Source organism: Atractosteus spatula, unplaced genomic scaffold (assembly GCF_055471065.1).
Source record: "Atractosteus spatula isolate fAtrSpa1 unplaced genomic scaffold, fAtrSpa1.hap1 Scaffold_74, whole genome shotgun sequence".
NCBI lineage: Eukaryota > Metazoa > Chordata > Actinopteri > Semionotiformes > Lepisosteidae > Atractosteus > Atractosteus spatula.
The window spans coordinates 157,501-175,370 of NW_028296906.1; positions in this window are offsets into that span (position 1 = coordinate 157,501).

The window sequence follows — 17,870 nt, forward strand, 5'->3', positions numbered from 1 at the left end:
TACATCATCCATCAACAATTACACAGGTTCTGTTTTCATATTGCGGATTTTGGTTACGTAATATTATTTTCTAGATTTCACGTTGTGAATATATGATTTGGGCAAACAGAGCTGCAAAGAAGTACATTATGGGTTGTTGTTGTTTTTTTTGCAGTTTTATCTAGAACAAGCGATGCTTAAACCTTTGTCTGATTCTTGTGAAACTATCCACACGACAGTTACAGTACCTAGGAGTTGACTTCAGTGATGTCACTGATGGGATGTTTCTAAAAATCCATCCTCTGTAAAACGTCTTCTCTAGTTTTCCTGCATATGTATTCGCTAATGAAGCTGCGTGTTCTGAGCCTGGATCTCTACATTTCTGTATGAACCAGCTTAGAGGGCTAAAGACAGCTTGTGTTTAAATTGAGTGTAAGGCAATTTATGTTTCTAAAGTCATGGTCAGCATTTATTATTGTACTGTGCTGTAAACTTGTTCTGTGCCTAGTCACATTATTTTATAGCGTTTTTATAGTGTTATCAAATCCGGTGGTGCTGTGTGTTAGTTTCCTGACTCCCATGTCACATGGTCTGTGATTGAAACCTGTGAAACCGGTTTAATTCGTCACAGCCAGCACTCCGGCAGAGAGGGGGTTGTACTCGTAAAGTAGAAGCAGGCGAGATTTCCAGCGAAAGACACCTCCCCCCCACCCTCATACGATTCGCATTGTAATTACACATTGTAATTGTATTACACATTGTACACATGCTTAAAAGAGAAGAGAGAAAACGCAAGCCTTCTTCAGGTGTGAGGGTCTTCTGCTCAGAATGAAACGCTAAAATGTAATGTAGGCTCTGAATGGGTTCAATTATGATTTGGGCTTGATTAAGGTCACTGCCTTTCATCTAAAACCATTCTTGAATCCTTCGAAACTAAAAATCAGTGTTTGTGAGTTCTAAATAAAGAGGTATCCAGGTAACAGTGAAACGGGCGGACAGTCTGGGGAGATCGCCCGTTTTCCATGTAAATAGTTCCCTGGTTCCGCACCCCTTGGTGTTTCTCTCGCTCTCTCTCGGGTCACCTGATCATTAGCTCAAAAGATTTCAGTGCTTTGTGTATATTCTAATGGTAGTGGGGGCAGGGTGTGTGCGAACAGGTTTGGTTGAAATTGCATTGGAGATCTATGTTCTTCACACCTGAAACATTTCCTCTGAAAGCATTTTCTTCGCAGTTTAACCGATCTTGTTACAGCATGTTACAGTTTACTATTATTAACCATATTAATTTTAAGTGCTTAATGCCATTTTTTGACCAGGCACGAATATTCTTAAGTCCATATCTTCGCAAGGGAATCAGTGCGAATTGCAATACTAATTAAATTAAAACTACTAACTACTAACTAATACTAATTAAAACAAACCAGAAACGTGTTGTTCTGTCTAATGACATTACAAGTGGAAAGATTACAGATTTTAATCGTCTTTAATTTTGTTACGTTATACATTTTAGAAACGTTTCATCCATACAAACACCACAAAACTATTTTCGATTGTATTTCTGAATAGTATGTTACACTTAGTTCACTGTTTTAAATACATCTAATTAAGAAAGTTAGGTGTTAGCATAAACTATTAGCAATCAATAATATTAAATTAAAGTTAAATACAAAACTAAAGAAAAAATAGGGTTAAATATAATTCAAAATATTTTGCTAACAATGTTAACTGTTTATGAATAATAAAATGTATTAACTAAGGAGTAGGATGGCACAGTTGTTAGTATGTTTTTTGTTTTGTTTCTTTTTCATAAATACAACAGTAGTACCTGATGTCTGAAGTGGAAATCTAATAAGTAAATTGATTCTTAAAAATGTAGAGAGCTTTGAAAAAAATATATTGGTGCTTTTAGATAATATATTTCAAGGATGTAACTGCTGTGCTACAGTACGTGCAGAATTTTAGAAATCAGTTTGTCAACAAAGTACACTGTTTAGGTTAGTTTAGAAGACAATGTACCAAAACAATATATGCTGTCTGGGTCATTAGAATTAGCTGAAAGTAACTGATAAGCTTTGAATAACAAATCTAGTTTTTCTTCTCTCGCTCTATGATGTAATCTGTTTTCTCTTAGAGAAAGGGGAAGTTTTAGAAGGGACCAAGTGCTGAACTTTTTTACAGCGCAACGTCTTATAAAAACCCTGTACTGCTTGTAACAAATTGAGTCTCTGGTTGCACTTTGCGAAGTGGCAGCAGGGCTCCCAATATTGCAATATTGAAATAAAGACCTTACTCAGGTGAGAACTCTTTCTTGTGGCTTCCTTGATAGTTATATTTCCATGACAATTTGGGGGCTCGTCCGGGATCACAAACCTGAGCGCGAACGGCTGCTGAAACTCCATCCGGACCCGGACAATTTTAGCAAATTGGACGAACCTCGGAGGATAAACTGTTTATCCTTCCAGAGACGCGTCTGGAGAATTGGCAGTTGTCTGTAAGTAAGTAAGTGATCCTTTAAAATTAATAGTTTGAGAAGCGAGCCACAGGGGTGTTCTCACGCGGGTTTGATGAGTCCAGGACTCATATAAAGAACTTATCTTAACACAGACGTGTGGTTTTTGCTCTGCGGAGTAGTTAATGTGATAAGGTTCTAAGTAAGGCACCGATCGGTAAAAATGGGAAATTAAAATTCAGAGACGAAAATGGGACCGAGCAGTCCAGCAAAAGTACATGTACGACAAATTCAGAGAAACAATTATAGCCTGGGTTAGAGTAAAAAAAAAAATTATGTTCATGAACTGTAAAGCTAGGGTAATAGGTGTAAGGGAACTTGCACATAATTTATATATGATAATTATGGGCCCATAACTATGAAGTATATAACTATAACTATAACTATCTTTGTAAGTGAATCAGAATCGACAGAGGAAAGTTGAATTAGGAAAAAGAAGTTTCCTGAAGAAGGGGAAACTTAGAAGAGAAGGAGAAGAAAGGAAAGAAATTGAATTGGAAAACTTATGGAATGGAAAGAGGAATCACAGAAATAATGGGAAGCTTCAAAAAAGACTAGTCTTGAAAGTAAAGAACAGCAAGCTGCAGCTAAAGTCATGGCCATGCGTACTAAAAAGAAAAAGTCTCCACCGAAATTAGAAAGCGGTCCGGAGCCAAAGCCTTTTCACTTGTTTGTGAAATGCCAATGTGCACTTTTCCAGGTCCAGAAGGAACTCCAGCATATGTACATTGACATTGGTCTCCTAGTGAATTATTTGCATTAGTTAAGTCTTTTCCTAAATTGCCTGATGACCGTAAAGAATTTAGAAGAAAGGCAAGCCTTGTTCTCGATTGTCTTAAGCCTAATTACAGTGACATAACCTTGTTGCTAGATCATATTGTTCCTAAAGGTTTACAACGTCCTCTAAAAAGGAGGAGGCAGATTGGCGGATACATGACCCAAATGATGAAGAAGTATCCATCTAAATTAAACCACACGGACATGGAGAGGAAAAGATAGGCGGACGCTTCTAAAAAGAGGTAAGGACTCCTCTTTTCTAAAAAGTCCCTTGTCCTCTCCATGTTGCTGTGGTGGGTTCAGGGTTTTCCTGAAGCTGAAGCAAGTACAACAGAAAAAATGAGTTAATGGTGTATGTGTTTTAGATGCCTGTTTTGTGAAGGTGGGGTAGAAAAAGAGGGATTGCTGAAGGAGTAGCGTCTCGCCCTGCCCATGCGAAAAAATCCAGGTGTTGCATCCTGGTACACGACTGCAGTACGGCTGAAGGTAGTAACTAGAACTGTACTCGCAGAAGAGCCGAAAATGGTAACTCGATTCAACTGTGTATTTAAAGCCAGGATTTGGAACCTGGTCCGTGTTCCCGAATTGTGATAGTTCGTCAGTTTGTCTCGACTGGGGGATTCCGCGGGGCGCGTGGGAGACGTGAAAATGGTTTGGTGTGAAGAAAAAAAGTTTGATTAATCCAAAGTGAAACTTAAAAGAAATATTGACTGTCAGACGGAATTTAGGCTGAACAGGAATGTAGAAAAGTGTATGAACATTTGGATAAAAATAAACAATAGTTAGAGGAATATTTGAGAATTCAACAGAATATCATAGATGAGACGCAAAAATCCCTGATGGAAAAGCTAAAAGCAATGGCTGAACGAAAGGAAGTTATATATGCAGAAAAAGAAAAAGCAAAAGAAGAAATAGAACGCCTTGAGAGAGAATCTGGGAGAAGGGTGGGAATCAGTGTGGAGATTTTTGAAAGAGCATTACCCACCGAAAACTGATTAGAGAAAAGTAACAGCATGTCAGCAGAAGGAAGTGAGGATGTTTTCAGATTTTACAGAAAGGTTTATAGCTTTATGGATAGTATACTCGGGGTTAGCCGATGAAAAGGAAGTGAATGAAGATACTTCCACAGTAATAAAACAAATTTACTTGAGTGTGTTAAACCTGATGTTGCCAAGAATGTACAACTATGCTTTCCTGATATTACGGACAGCGGAGAGAGATTTGATTTAATAACTCGCGAAGCATGCATGCAGAAGTGCGAGCGCTGCAAATGGGAGGTAAAAAGACTCCCAAGGAGGAGAAAAGGGAGCCGCCAGTTTGTCGAAATTATTGTGCGACTTTCATGTTATACCGAGATATAAAACCCCAAAGACAAAACTACTAATAAGCTGGTGTGCAGTTACTAAAAAAAAGGTGTTTTTTGGAGAAATTGGAAGAAAGAGGCTTGAATTCACAATTAAAGAACATGTCAGAAGCTGAAACGAGAGCCGTGCGTGAACTAAAAGTTTTAATCTAGTAAACCCCTCTGTAGCCTTCCTAAATTTATCTCAGGATTGAAATAAAAGTGAAATAATCTTACAGTGTGCAGTAACTGGGGGACACAGGAGCACAGCTGTCCTACTTTTAGACTAAAACAGCATAAAAATGTGATATAAAGTTTTCTAACGGGTAACAGGAGGCTACAGGAGAAGGGGTGCAAGGGTTGTGTTTAAAGCAAATATAAGCTGTCACAGTCTGCTTGGGTAAAGTTGTACAGTTTCAACTACTGATGTGGGTGGGGGACACCCCAGACCTATTTTAGGCCCAGACTGCAGCATTTTATAAGGAATTACTGCATGAAATAGCATTTATGTAAACTAACTTAATAGAGTTATGTGATATTGTGATTGTTTTACCTAATGAGGGAATCCATAAGGCCGGGCTACTCCAAGTACTGGATCTTGAAAAAAAAGGAGTATAAAACCAACTACATGATAAAGCCAGGGTGAATGCCTTCTCAGAACGAGCTTGTCTAGTGACGTATTGGTTTAAGGGGGGTAGTGCAGTCTAAAGACAAAATTGCCTTGACCCCTGCAGCAGAAACCGGTTTTGATGTTTTGAGACAAGCTTTCTTGCAGGCACTGGCCCTGGACTGGATTCCCTCAGACGGATCATCTGTATGTAATCTGTATGTAAGTGAAAGAAATGGGTTGTGAGCTGCTGTGCTGGTGCAGGAGCATGGAGATAGGCATCGTCTGGTGGGTTATTATTATTCAGGACCCCTTGATGCGGTGGCCAAGGGGCCGTGTTTATGTGTTGTGCAGGCTACCTGCCTGGCTGTATAAACTGTGAATAATCTGGTGTAGAACTAGCAGACCGAATGAAAATATTTAATTGAAACTTGTAAATATGCTAAATGGAAACTTGTAGCAATTTATATAGACTGTATATATACATTTGGTGGATGCCACAATTTTGGATGGCAGTGAAGGAATAGGGATTTCCCCAACATGGCAGGGACTCCAGTTAAGAATGCTGGGTTTGTCTCTGAACTGTTAGAAGCTTTGCAGCTGCTTATTGAAGTAGCTGTGGTAAAGTGTAAATCACATAATAAAGAAATGTTTCCAGTAACTCGAGGGAACAACTTTGCAGATGCAGCTGTCAGGTGAGCAGTCCTGGTAGAGCAGGAGTCTGAGACCCCTGTGAGACCTCTGTTGGTGAAAAGGGGACAGCTACAGGATATTCAGGCTGAGGCCTCTAAAGCAGAGAAAAGGACATGGTTAGAAAAGAGTGTGGTGCTTCATGATGATTGGGTGTGGTGCTGCCAGCACACTGGACGCCCTGCATGCCTTCACAGCCTAATGCCCTTTGTAGCTCGACAAATGCACTCTGTCGGACACCTGGGTGTGAGAAATGGTGTGCTGGTTACCCAAACCTGGGTGGGGACCGTGTTTGAAGCAGTAGCCACTTATGTGGTATCTCAATGTGATGCTTATCAAAGGAACTCAGCTACAGTTCAGGTGCGGGTGCTACAGCTCAAAAGGCCTGCTCCTGAGGAACCTTTCATGCACTGGCAAATTGACAATTGTCAAGAGAAACCTGGGCTCTTATAATCTGTTTTCCCAGTGGGTTGCTGCCACTGCCTCTGTGTCTACCAAACACTTGATAACAGAGATAAGCCCTCGGTGGGCACTGCCCTACCGCTTGTATTATGATCAAGGGACAGGCTGTGGCTGGATTATTCGGGGTGAGATGGACTGAGATCACCCTCAGTCTGCTGGAACAGTGGAATGAAGGAACAGAACTCTAAAAGATCGACTAGACATCAGACTGAAGGAGCGCCATGGGATGCGGGCTGGATCAAACAGAACTGTGTAATAGAGCCTGTTTGATATCATCACAGGCCAATCAACGAAACTTCCTGGAGGGACGAATTTGGCTAATGGATTGTTGAATTTGCTAATTCTCTATTGTAGTATTGTAGGTTTTTTTGTAGGTTGTTAATTGAAGTGGTGCACGGGGCTGGTGAACAGGTGCTGGACACTTGGAGACCTCCAGTAGAGGGAAGACACGACCTGATACCTGGCGAGTGGGTGTGGTGAGGAAGATATACCCTGCCTGATGTTGCAACCCTGCTGGGAAGGACCATATCAAGTGCAACTGACTACCGACTCTGCCATCTGAGTGACAGGATGAGATCGCTGGATCTACGCATTGCGCCGACACCGAACCACTGCACCAGAGACTGAGTGAACATTAATTATTATATTGTCACTGTTTCTGTGTTTGTTGAGCTTCCTGAGGGGGGGCGACAGTGTACCTGTTAAGTGTAAGGAGCTTTACTTTGATAAAATGGGGATATGGAATCAATACTTTATCAGTCAGCCACAAATAATAATCAGAGCTCATGTTGGGATTGTATTGCTATAAAAGATGCTCATGGGAGTAATCCCCTTTGATAGAGGTGATTATTTAGGTTTATTGGCATGGGTAAATAGCCCTGCTTTTAGTCTGAGTGTAACTCAGATGTATTAGAATGGAAATAACTGTATGCTCCTCGCTATAATCACAGTTTTAGGCCATTCTCTATTAGGGTGATAGACAGCTGTTTAGGTGACCCAGCTGTTGACCAATCTTGTAAAAAAAAAACCCTAAGAAAAATGCTGGGCTCCAGCCCACAGGGATTTACCTGTGCTGTAAGAACTAATGCATGAATAAGGAGACTGGATTCTGGTGAAAGACAGGAAAAAGAGGTGGTGTTCGCTCAGGTGGAGGGGGCCGTACCAAGGCTGCTGACCACTGCGACTGCTGTGAAAGTCACGGAAAGGGTTCCCTGGATTCATGCTTCCCACTGTAAACGAACTGAGCAAAGTGCACAAGCACAGATGGGGATCACATGCTTGGGACTGATGTGCCCAGCCTTTTTCCTTTTTATGTGGAAGCCTGTCACCACCCAGAAAGAGGAAGAATCTAAACGCGAAGCCTCTTTGTATACAAACTGGCTGAATGAAACTGATAATGAGGGGGATAGGAGTAATTTGTGGTATAAATTTATAAATCATACAGTAAAGTTAAAGAAATGTAATGCATCTTGTTATGTATGTGCTTTAATGCCTCATTCTACAGCCTCACCCATTTCTCTCCTGGTTAAAATCACGGTTTGGGCCAGGGGGAATGTTTTTCTTTAAGTTACTAACACCGATTATAGGGGCTGTGATACTTGTCTTCCTGTTTTTGTGTTGCTGTACGAAATATATTATTCCAATGCTTTGAAATATGGTAATGAATATGTTTGTGCATCAGTATGTTCTGATAAGAACGCAAGAATCCGAAGTATGGGAGCCTCCTGGGAGTCCATATGAAGAATCTAACTTTTAATCATTTTCAAGAATAAAAAGGAGGGAATTGAAGTGGAAATCTAATAAGTAAATTGATTCTTAAAAATGTAGAGAGCTTTGAAAAAAATATATTGGTGCTTTTAGATAATATATTTCAAGGATGTAACTGCTGTGCTACAGTACGTGCAGAATTTTAGAAAACAGTTTGTCAACAAAGTACACTGTTTAGGTTAGTTTAGAAGACAATGTACCAAAACAATATATGCTGTCTGGGTCATTAGAATTAGCTGAAAGTAACTGATAAGCTTTGAATAACAAATCTAGTTTTTCTTCTCTCGCTCTATGATGTAATCTGTTTTCTCTTAGAGAAAGGGGAAGTTTTAGAAGGGACCACGTGCTGAACTTTTTTACAGCGCAACGTCTTATAAAAACCCTATACTGCTTGTAACAAATTGAGTCTTTGGTTGCACTTTGCGAAGTGGTAGCTGGGCTCCCAATATTGCAATATTGAAATAAAGACCTTACTCAGGTGAGAACTCTCTCTTGTGGCTTCCTTGATAGTTATATTTCCATGACATGTCTCAGTGGCTTTCAAAATTAAATTATGCATGCAAACCTGTGAACTAGAAAGATAACTAAGATACCCATCCATTTATAATGGTGGCGAAGTGGTTAGCATTGCTATCTTGCAGTACTGGGGTCCTAGGTTCAATTCCTGCCATCCTGTGTGTGGGGGTTTTACATGTTCTCTCTGGGTTACATGGTTTTTCTCCATATGTGTGATATGACTCCCTCTCGCACTCCGAAACATACTGGTAAGTTAATTGGTTTATGGGAAAACTGGCCCTGGTGTGTGTGTGTTTGTGTCTGTCTGTCCTGTGATGGACTGGCGCTATGTCCAGGGTCCGTTGCTTACTGGGATAGGCTCCAAATCCTCTGTACTGGATAAAGAGATTAGAAATGGATGGAAGTAAAGGCACTGTGTGGATGGAACTATACACAGTGTTAGAAACCCACGATGAAATGGCAGCATCTCACTGAGAATAAAATATTTAATAGTGCTGGCTTAAGGAAACAGCCTTTCCACCTCTCTTGCACATCAGTATCCATACCTAGTTATTTAAACAAATTGCCTCTAATTATAAACATCTTAATATGCTGGCTCTGTGGATCCGCATCAGCTATGTTTGCCCATTCCTTCAATTCATGTGCATCCAACACACAGTTCAATGCCAGCAACTACACATAATCTAAAATACAATCCTTATTTCAGTATCTATGTAAACATATAGTCTGTTAACTTCATCATCTTCATCAAAATTATGCCTAACCCCATTAGGAAGTGTTCTTGTTATAAGTGTATTCCTCAGCTTTCCCCAAATTATCTTCTTCTTGCCAACATCTCTAGTCTTTTATCCTGCAATAACTTAGCCAACACTTAAATCTCCAAAAGCTGCTTGTGTTAATTTCTTTAAATCACAAATATCATGTGTAAATACTGGCCATGTAATACTCTGCATTGTGGAATAATAGTTTATTTTAAAGGGAACTAGAGAAATCAAGAAAGGCTTTTTTTCTAGAATTAATAAATGCACATCCTGTTCACTGGTGAAATTAAATCCACACTGAGCAATCTTCAATATGTTCAGAATATGACAGCAAGAATCCTATCAGGGATGCATTACACCTGTTTTCAAGTCCTTGCACTGGTTACCTATCAGATTTCGAGTCAACTTCAAAATCCTTATCCTCCTTATATACTGTCCTACAACTGTTATTATTGATCACCGAATTATTGTACTTGACATGACTTCATTCAGCCTTTCCTGAACGTCTATGACAGGCAGAGAGAGTGCTGTTTCTGGTGCGATCTTTTGCAGCTGACATTTCACTGTTTTAAACAAACAAGAAATTAGATTGCTCATAAATCAGTTATTCTATATAAACACAGCGTAATTGCCCTCCGAAAATCCTCTTTTTCTTGTTCGTTTTAGAGACCTTGATCGAAACTGATTTTAGATGTCAGAAAGGATTTATTTTCTCTGTATTTCCTACATTGCTTTGTCGAGATTTTAACTTTATATCTAACTTTATATCTAGGCTCAGATTTCAACTATAAATCGTACAGTAATTAATAGCAGTAAATACTGATGTTTTGCGCCCTCTTACCACAAAAATATATGTTTTGTAGTTGGGATTAACTTTATTTCGTATGCGTAGCTACTCCGATTCGGACACCGAACAGTTAAAGATGGTAACCATGGTAACTGGGATGTGTAGTTTTTAATTCCGTTTGAATTATAACTGTACGTACTGTCTTCATATTTGGCCAGGGCTTTAAAGAGAAGGCGCGCCAAAAAAATTCGGTGCCGTCGTCTCCGCTTTAAAGGTACCCCCGTGCTGGAAGAATTTGACCTCGGAACGTTTGCCCAGCGTAGTTATAGTGGACATAAAAACAAGAGTTCGCTGGCATTATATCCTAGAAGACACAGACCGGCACCAGACCGGTAAATGCTTGATGAACTAGGGATTGGACAGTTTCCAAGTGCTTGTACGAAAAAGCTGAAGCCCCTCGCGACTATTATGAGAGGCTTAGGCGCACTTATTTTGCAGGGCGGAATGAAGAGGGTTGCGAAGAGAACGTGAATTTCAAAGGTTTATTCATTGCTAATCTGCATCCCTCAATCAGGAAAATGATTGTGATGCACACTGATGCAAAAGCGATGAAAATGGCTGACATTAGAAGGTTGGCTCAAAAAGCCTGGGGAGCTGAAGTCTCTGCTTCCTCAGAGCGAAAACCTGCTAAAACGGCCGTGTTCGCCACTAAAGCCAGCAGGGTTGACGACTCGCCTCAGCTCGAGGGAGCTGAGGTTCCTGAGCCCGCTAAGCCCCGGCGCAAAATAGGCAGGCAGGACCGCACTAAGCGTCAGAGCCGCCGTGAGCGCTACGGGGAAGGCAAGGGCACAGGCAGAGCCTATCAGAAGGCTGGACGAAGGGAGTCGACTGCAACCCACCTGGCCAGGCTTGAACAAGCCCTGCTTGAGAGATCAGGACAGGGTAAACCTTCCGCACTGAATGCCGGAAGCGTGAATGAGCTTAGTGGGACCACGCCCCTTCTCACTGGAGGAGGCGGGGATCCATCCCAAACCCCTCCCTCAGTCTATCTGATTGGGTGGGAGGGTTCCTGCCTGGAAGAAGGCTGTGACTCTGAGTTGGGCGCTGACCCCGCCCCTGAAGTCAAAGAAAAGGCAGGCTTCCAACAATTCTTAGGGAATCTCAGCCAGAAAGGCAAAGCAAGGCGTATTTATATCAAGGTTTCTCTTGAAAACGTCTTAGATAGAGAAGCACTGGTTGACACTGGGGCTGAAATTAGTTTGATGTCAGCCGATCTACTCAGCGAGCTCAAACGAGTAGCGAAAGGAAAAGGCATCAGACTTAAGGTAGAACCGTGTAAGATAGATATTTCCAGCTATACCCAGGATCATGCCAGGATCACACACCGAGTGTGGGTGGCACTTAGGTTCGGGCCAATGAACGTGGTGCATCCTGTTTACATCTCTAGGTTTAAAACAGAGCCACTACTCATTGGCCAAGACCTGCTTGACAGGCTGGAGCCTCTGGTGGACTGCCAGCGTGGAAAATTGTGGGCTCAGGTCAAGCACCCTAAGCCTGTCGTACAGCAAAAAGGGGGGTTCAGTGGTTATGCTGTGATCACACAGTGCCCACTGAACACCATAGCTGAGTTGGAGGATTCTCCTGGTTCCTCTGGACGAGAAATAAATGTCTCTTCTTGCTTTCCAAAACTACAGGGAAGTCCTGCCCAGGCCAGCACTCCCACGGTCTCCCAACTACAGGAGCAGTGCTCCGAGCAGCTGCTTGACCCGCCAGGTAAAGCACACCCCTTTTTCATCCCTGAAGAAGAGTGGATCTCCCTGTCCGGTAATGAATGGGAGTCCTTTCTGTGCGCCCTGGTACCTCAGGGGGACAAGGACTACCACCCCATGGTGGTGGGAGGGGTCCAGGTGGCAGAAGTGCAGGTTGATGATGTAATTCTCAGCCTCAGCTCTGAGAAGTCCATAATCAGTGAAGGTCTGTTCGAGGACCTGTCGCGAAGCCGTCAGGTGACCCTGGTGACGCAATCACAGGGTCTGTGGTGGTCACCCCCACCTCATAGGTCCATTTGGAGCAAAGGAAGCTGTGCAGCTTCCATCTCCATCGGAAAAAGGAAGTTTGCTCACTACTTCCAGGTAGCACCTCAGCTGACCCATTCGGTCTGTATTGGTGCAGACCTGTTGGTTCGACTGGGCGCCCAGCTGGACACAGTAAACAGTGTGCTGTGGACACGGGTGAACCCAGATGCCCACTCTCTAAGCGGTGACCCCGAGAACATTCGGTCAGGTCAGACGATTCCTCAGGCCTGCCAGGTAGTAAACGAATCGGACCTGATCGTTCCTGCGTCAACAGCAGGGTTTCCGGTACGCCTTGTCCTAAAGAAGGGACAGAGGATGGATGCTGAGATGGTTTTCTTCCAACCATCAGCTCAGTTTATCAGACTGAACCTAGCAGTCTGTGGTACCCCCAGACTGGAAAGGAATGGCCGAGCCACCTGCCTGTTGGTGCAAAACATAGCAAAACAAGATGTCAAAATCCCTGCTCGCACTGACATGGGACTGGTAATTGACAATGGGTTCTATGATTTCGAACTGGCCATCCCAGTACTGGGGCAGCTCCCTGGTCCCTTGGCCAGGGAGGGGGGGACCGAGCAGGTGTACTACACCTACCCCCGGCGGATGATTGCAATTATGCCAATAGAGGGATTCTGCAACCAGGAGGTGTGCAGAGTGGACCTTAGCGATAAGGATGAGATGGTTGTGTATACAGTACACGCAGGGGTTCCGACGGACCACTCAGCCGAGAGTGCGACCCGGGATACCGCCATGCCGTCAAAAGCGGGGTTCCTAGAGCAGGTACAGGATCAGGTTGGTAAGGCAGATGCCCTGGAAACGGAAAGCCAGCGTCAGCAGCTGCATCAGATCTTCCAGGATTTCCAGGAAGTGTTTGCACGGGACGCCTATGACTGCGGGGTGACGGATTTGCACACAGTGCGCATTCCTACGGCCCCTGGCGCCCGCCCAACCTATGTCAGGCAGTATCGCATTCCCCTCACGGCATACGAGTACATAAAGCAGACGTTGGATGCTCTACTAGAGCGTCAGATCATAAGGGAGTGTAACTCCACTTATAACTCCCTACTGTGGCCGGTGCTGAAACCCAATGGTAAGTGGCGTCTGACCATTAACTACCGGCAGTTGAATAAACAGGTTCCTTTGTCACGATGGCCAATGATCTACCTAGATCGGGAGTTAGCCAAGGTGACAACAGCAAAATATTTCACCACAGTGGATGTGGCCAATGGGTTCTGGACCCTTAAGGTAGAACCGACAGACCAGTACAAACTGGCCTTTTCCTTTGGAAACAGGCAGTTCACCTGGAATCGATGCCCCTTTGGGTATTCCAACTCCCCAGCGGAGTTCAACATATTTCTGCACAAAGCCATGAGTGATGCAGCCGCCAGGGGCAACCTGGTCTATGTGGACGATATTCTGATGCGGAGTCAGACCTGGGAAGAACACATGGCCGAGATCAGGCATGTGTTGACCCAGCTCTCCCGTGCAGGGGCCAAACTGTCTCTGGCTAAGGGACAGTGGTGTAGGACCCAAGTGGAGTACGTGGGACTATTGGTTGGAGCCCAAGGCATACAGCCACAGTCCAGCAGAGTCCAAGCTATCCAGAATATGAAGTCGCCCACTAACCTGTCTGAACTGCGCAGCTTTCTGGGAGTATGTAATTATTCCCGGCAGTTCATTGAGGATTACGCTGAAATAGCAAGGCCCCTCCACAATCTGCTGCAGAAAGACGTGCCCTTTGAGTGGGGACCTTCCTCAGAACAGGCTGTGATGGAGCTGAAGCGCAGACTCGGTAGTGCGCCGTGCTTGGCCTACCCTGACAAAAATAAGGTCTTCTACCTTGAAGCAGGGTTCTCAGAGCACTGCCTTGGGGCTGCTCTGAGTCAGGAATATGACCAAGAGCGAAGGGTGGTGGCGTATGCCAGTCGAGCCCTGAACCCAGTGGAGCAAAAGTTCTTGGACTGCGAGAAGGCCCTGTTGTCTACGGTCTGGTCGGTAGAACAATTCCGTAGTTATGTAGGGGGACAAAAGATCATCATCGAAACCTGCCACCAACCTGTGACATTCCTGCATAGCCAGAGACTCAAAGCGGGCAGGGTGTCAAATAGCAGGATTGTGGCATAAATGATGGCCCTACAAGGCTATGAGATAGAGGTACGTTATGCACAGAGCAAGAAAATGTACCTGGGACAGGGCCTGGCTTTGGGCCAAGTGTGTCACGGCTGTGACACTGACATGGAAGCTCCAGAAACAATTCCCGCTGCTGAGCTACCGAACAATCACCGGTACTACGATGAAAACGTGGGCCAGGGCTTACCCATGGCCTATGTTGACGGTTGCTCTTTTCGCCACGAACAGCAGGTGCTAGCAGGGGTAGGAGTAGTCTGGCAAGACAATACTCCCTGTGGGCCGACCCGCTATAAGCTAGGACAAAAGACTAGTCAGTATGCGGAAGTAGCTGGGGTGCTGATCACCCTCCAGCAGGCCCTGACAAATGGCCTTAAACAATTTGTCATCTGTAGTGACTCGAACTACGCCCGACATAGCTTCGTGTCCCATCTTCCGTATTGGAAGGGTACCGGCATGAAAAATGCCCGGGGCAAGGAAGTAAAGAACAAAGAGTTGTTCCTGGCCAGTGACAAGCTCACGACCGAGGCTGGAATGATGGTTTACTGGAGGAAGGTGAAGGGACACTCCCAGGTGAAGGGACCCGACAAAGACGGGAATGATGAGGCCGACCGGCTGGCTAAATCTGGCGCCTTAGAGGGTGAACCCTGGCAGTTCCAGCAGGAATGGCTACCCCCAGAAACCGTGGCTGAGGTCAAGGCGGTCACCCGAAGCAGGGCTAGACAGGATGTCGGAGCTGACCCTCAATCTGTAGTGCTTGGGTCACAGGGTTTTAACACCGATCTTGCGGAAATGCAGAAACAGGACCCAGCAATTGGGCTAATGTATCAGCATATCGCTGACCCAGTGCGTCAACCTCTTTCGGAGCAGGTGCTGAGCCAGTCTCCAGAGCTGAAGGAGCTGGCAGAGGTGAAAGACAACCTAAAAATTATAAAGGGGTTGTTGGTTTGTGTACCAGTTGCACAAGGTGTCCCAAAGTGGGTAGTTCCCCGCTGCCATCGGGGGGTCATGATCCAACACGCTCATGACGAGCCCTGTGGGGGTCACCGGGGAATCAAGGCCACGTACGACACTATCCAGCAGGTGGCATTCTGGCCTCACATGGGCCAAGACATCGCCGCGTATGTAAAGGGGTGTCTGACGTGTAGCCAGTTCCAACCATCACGGCCCTTGCACCGTGCACCACTCCAGAAAAAGGGCATGACATTCCCCTGGTCCAATCTACAAATGGATTGGGTGGGGCTGCTGGTGAGGTCATCCAGAGGGAACAAATATTTCCTCACGGTTACGTGTGCATTCACAAAATGGATTGAGTGCCTCCCAGCACCCAACGACACGGCAGAGACAACTGCAGTGCTGTTGGTGAACCATGTGTTCAGTCGATGGGGACTCCCCCTGACCGTGGACTCGGATCGGGGAACCCATTTCACAGCTACAGTAATGGCAACCCTGTGGAATATGCTTGGGGTCAAGGCCCAGTTGCATATCTCCTACCACCCTCAATCCTCGGGCCAGGCAGAAAGGGCAAACCGAACGGTGGTTAGTATGCTCAAAAAGTTTGTCTCCACCAGCAGTAGGGACTGGGACATTAAGCTGCCCCTGGTTCTGATGGCCATCCGAGCCACGCCCCATTGCTCTACGGGGGTCCCACCTTTTGAGATGATGACAGGTCGGAAGATGACTCTTCCCCTACACTGTCTTTATGGGGTGGAGGACCTGAGCACGACGGGGGCTGCTACGGCCCATCAGTATGTGTCAGCAAGCACATCTGCAGGCAACCTTTGCTTTTGCCCAGAACAATCTGGGAAGGAGTGCAGAGGGTAGGAAAGCATACTATGACCGAAAGGCAGTTAACCAGGAACTCCAAGTAGGAGACAAGGTCCTGTACTTCCAATTTGCCAAACCCACAGGGGTGGCCCGGAAATTCTTACCCAGTTGGACAGGACCCCACGAGATTGTCGATAAGGTATCACCGGTAGCTTATCGAATTCGGATTGAAAAAGGAAGGCAATCTCTGGTCTATAAGTGGGTGCATCGCAACCACCTCCGGTTGTATCGCCCACCTCAAATGGCGCCGGAGGACACAGAATAGGGTTAAAAGTCTAAACCCGATCAAGAGGGGGGTGCCCCTTTGTAGCTGCAGGTAGTTAGGTACTGTAGTGTAGGTCCTCCTAGGAAAATATATTCAAAATTATAGTGGAACTGTACCATGTGCCTCATCTGTGTTCCAGAATGGGAATCCTAAAACTGCCACGGCTGGTCCTGACAGTGCTGTGGATCGCTTCGACACAGCCCCTTGAAGTTGTGGAACCCGGTCCTCCTACCGGCATAGTCCTGCAGGACGCTCCCGGATTGTTGTTAACAAATTGCAGAACATATACTCAGCGAGTGTATGTGCGGCTGGACCCAAGTGATGTGTTTCGGAAGCACATCAACATGAACAGTAGGGTGTCCCATCATGGCAGGCAGTGGGCTAAGGATGCTGTATGGCATGCCCAGCTAGACACTATACACATGCTCCGCCAGCTGAGGAAGGCAACAGTCAGCCAGGAGGAGATGACAGGCCTCAGCCGCCCCAAAAGGTTCTTGGGGGGTCTGATTGCTGCGGCCTCCGCCGTGGGCTCGCTATTTTCAGCTGGTCTGTTTGCTGCTTACACTGTCACCCTGACCACCCTGAGAAGGCAGGTGTCTGGGTTACTTAAGGAAATGCCAGAAATTCAGGACAGGCTGTATCAACAGCAGCAGCGGCTGGAAAGCCTAGGGAAAACCTTACAGGGCACAATATTAGCAGTAAACCTTCATGCAGCAGTGTTAAATAACACCCTCCACACCGTGGGCAGGATTGTCGACGTGTTACAGTGGGATTATGCTTACGTGCAACAGGTCAGGATGCTGATGCAGGATTTGCTTAGGGAGCTTAGTGCCACGATAACTAGCTTAGCCATGGGACAGATTCCAACTTACTTGGTTCCACTGTCCTTAGTAGAAGAAGTACTTAGGACAACCACTTCTGAGATGGTGCAGCCATTACAGGTACATTTTGCATACAGTCTAGGCAGTGCCATTCCTATACATGTCAACCCTGAAGCCAAGGAAATAGGTTTCCTGTTGAACCTTCCCATCGTGAGTGGCAAGGATATCTATAGACTCAAGTCTATATCGAACGTTGGCTTCTGGAGGGGGGACATGCATGTGAAGTTGACCACCCCACCGCTCGTAGCTTACCAGGAGGATGATCCAAATTTGTATCTTGTTCCAAACCTGGAACTGTGTATATCAACCAAGGATATCCACTGGGTATGCCCAAGTAAGCCATTCCTTAGGGACACAACTCAGAGGTTGTGTGGTATCAGAAAGGGGGCTGCCACTGAAAAGTGTAAAGCCACAGTGACGAGCAAAAGTGAAGTTAACGAACCCCAGGTTGAGCAGGTGGGAAAGAAATGGCTGCTCAGCACACCACAGTTAACGGTTACA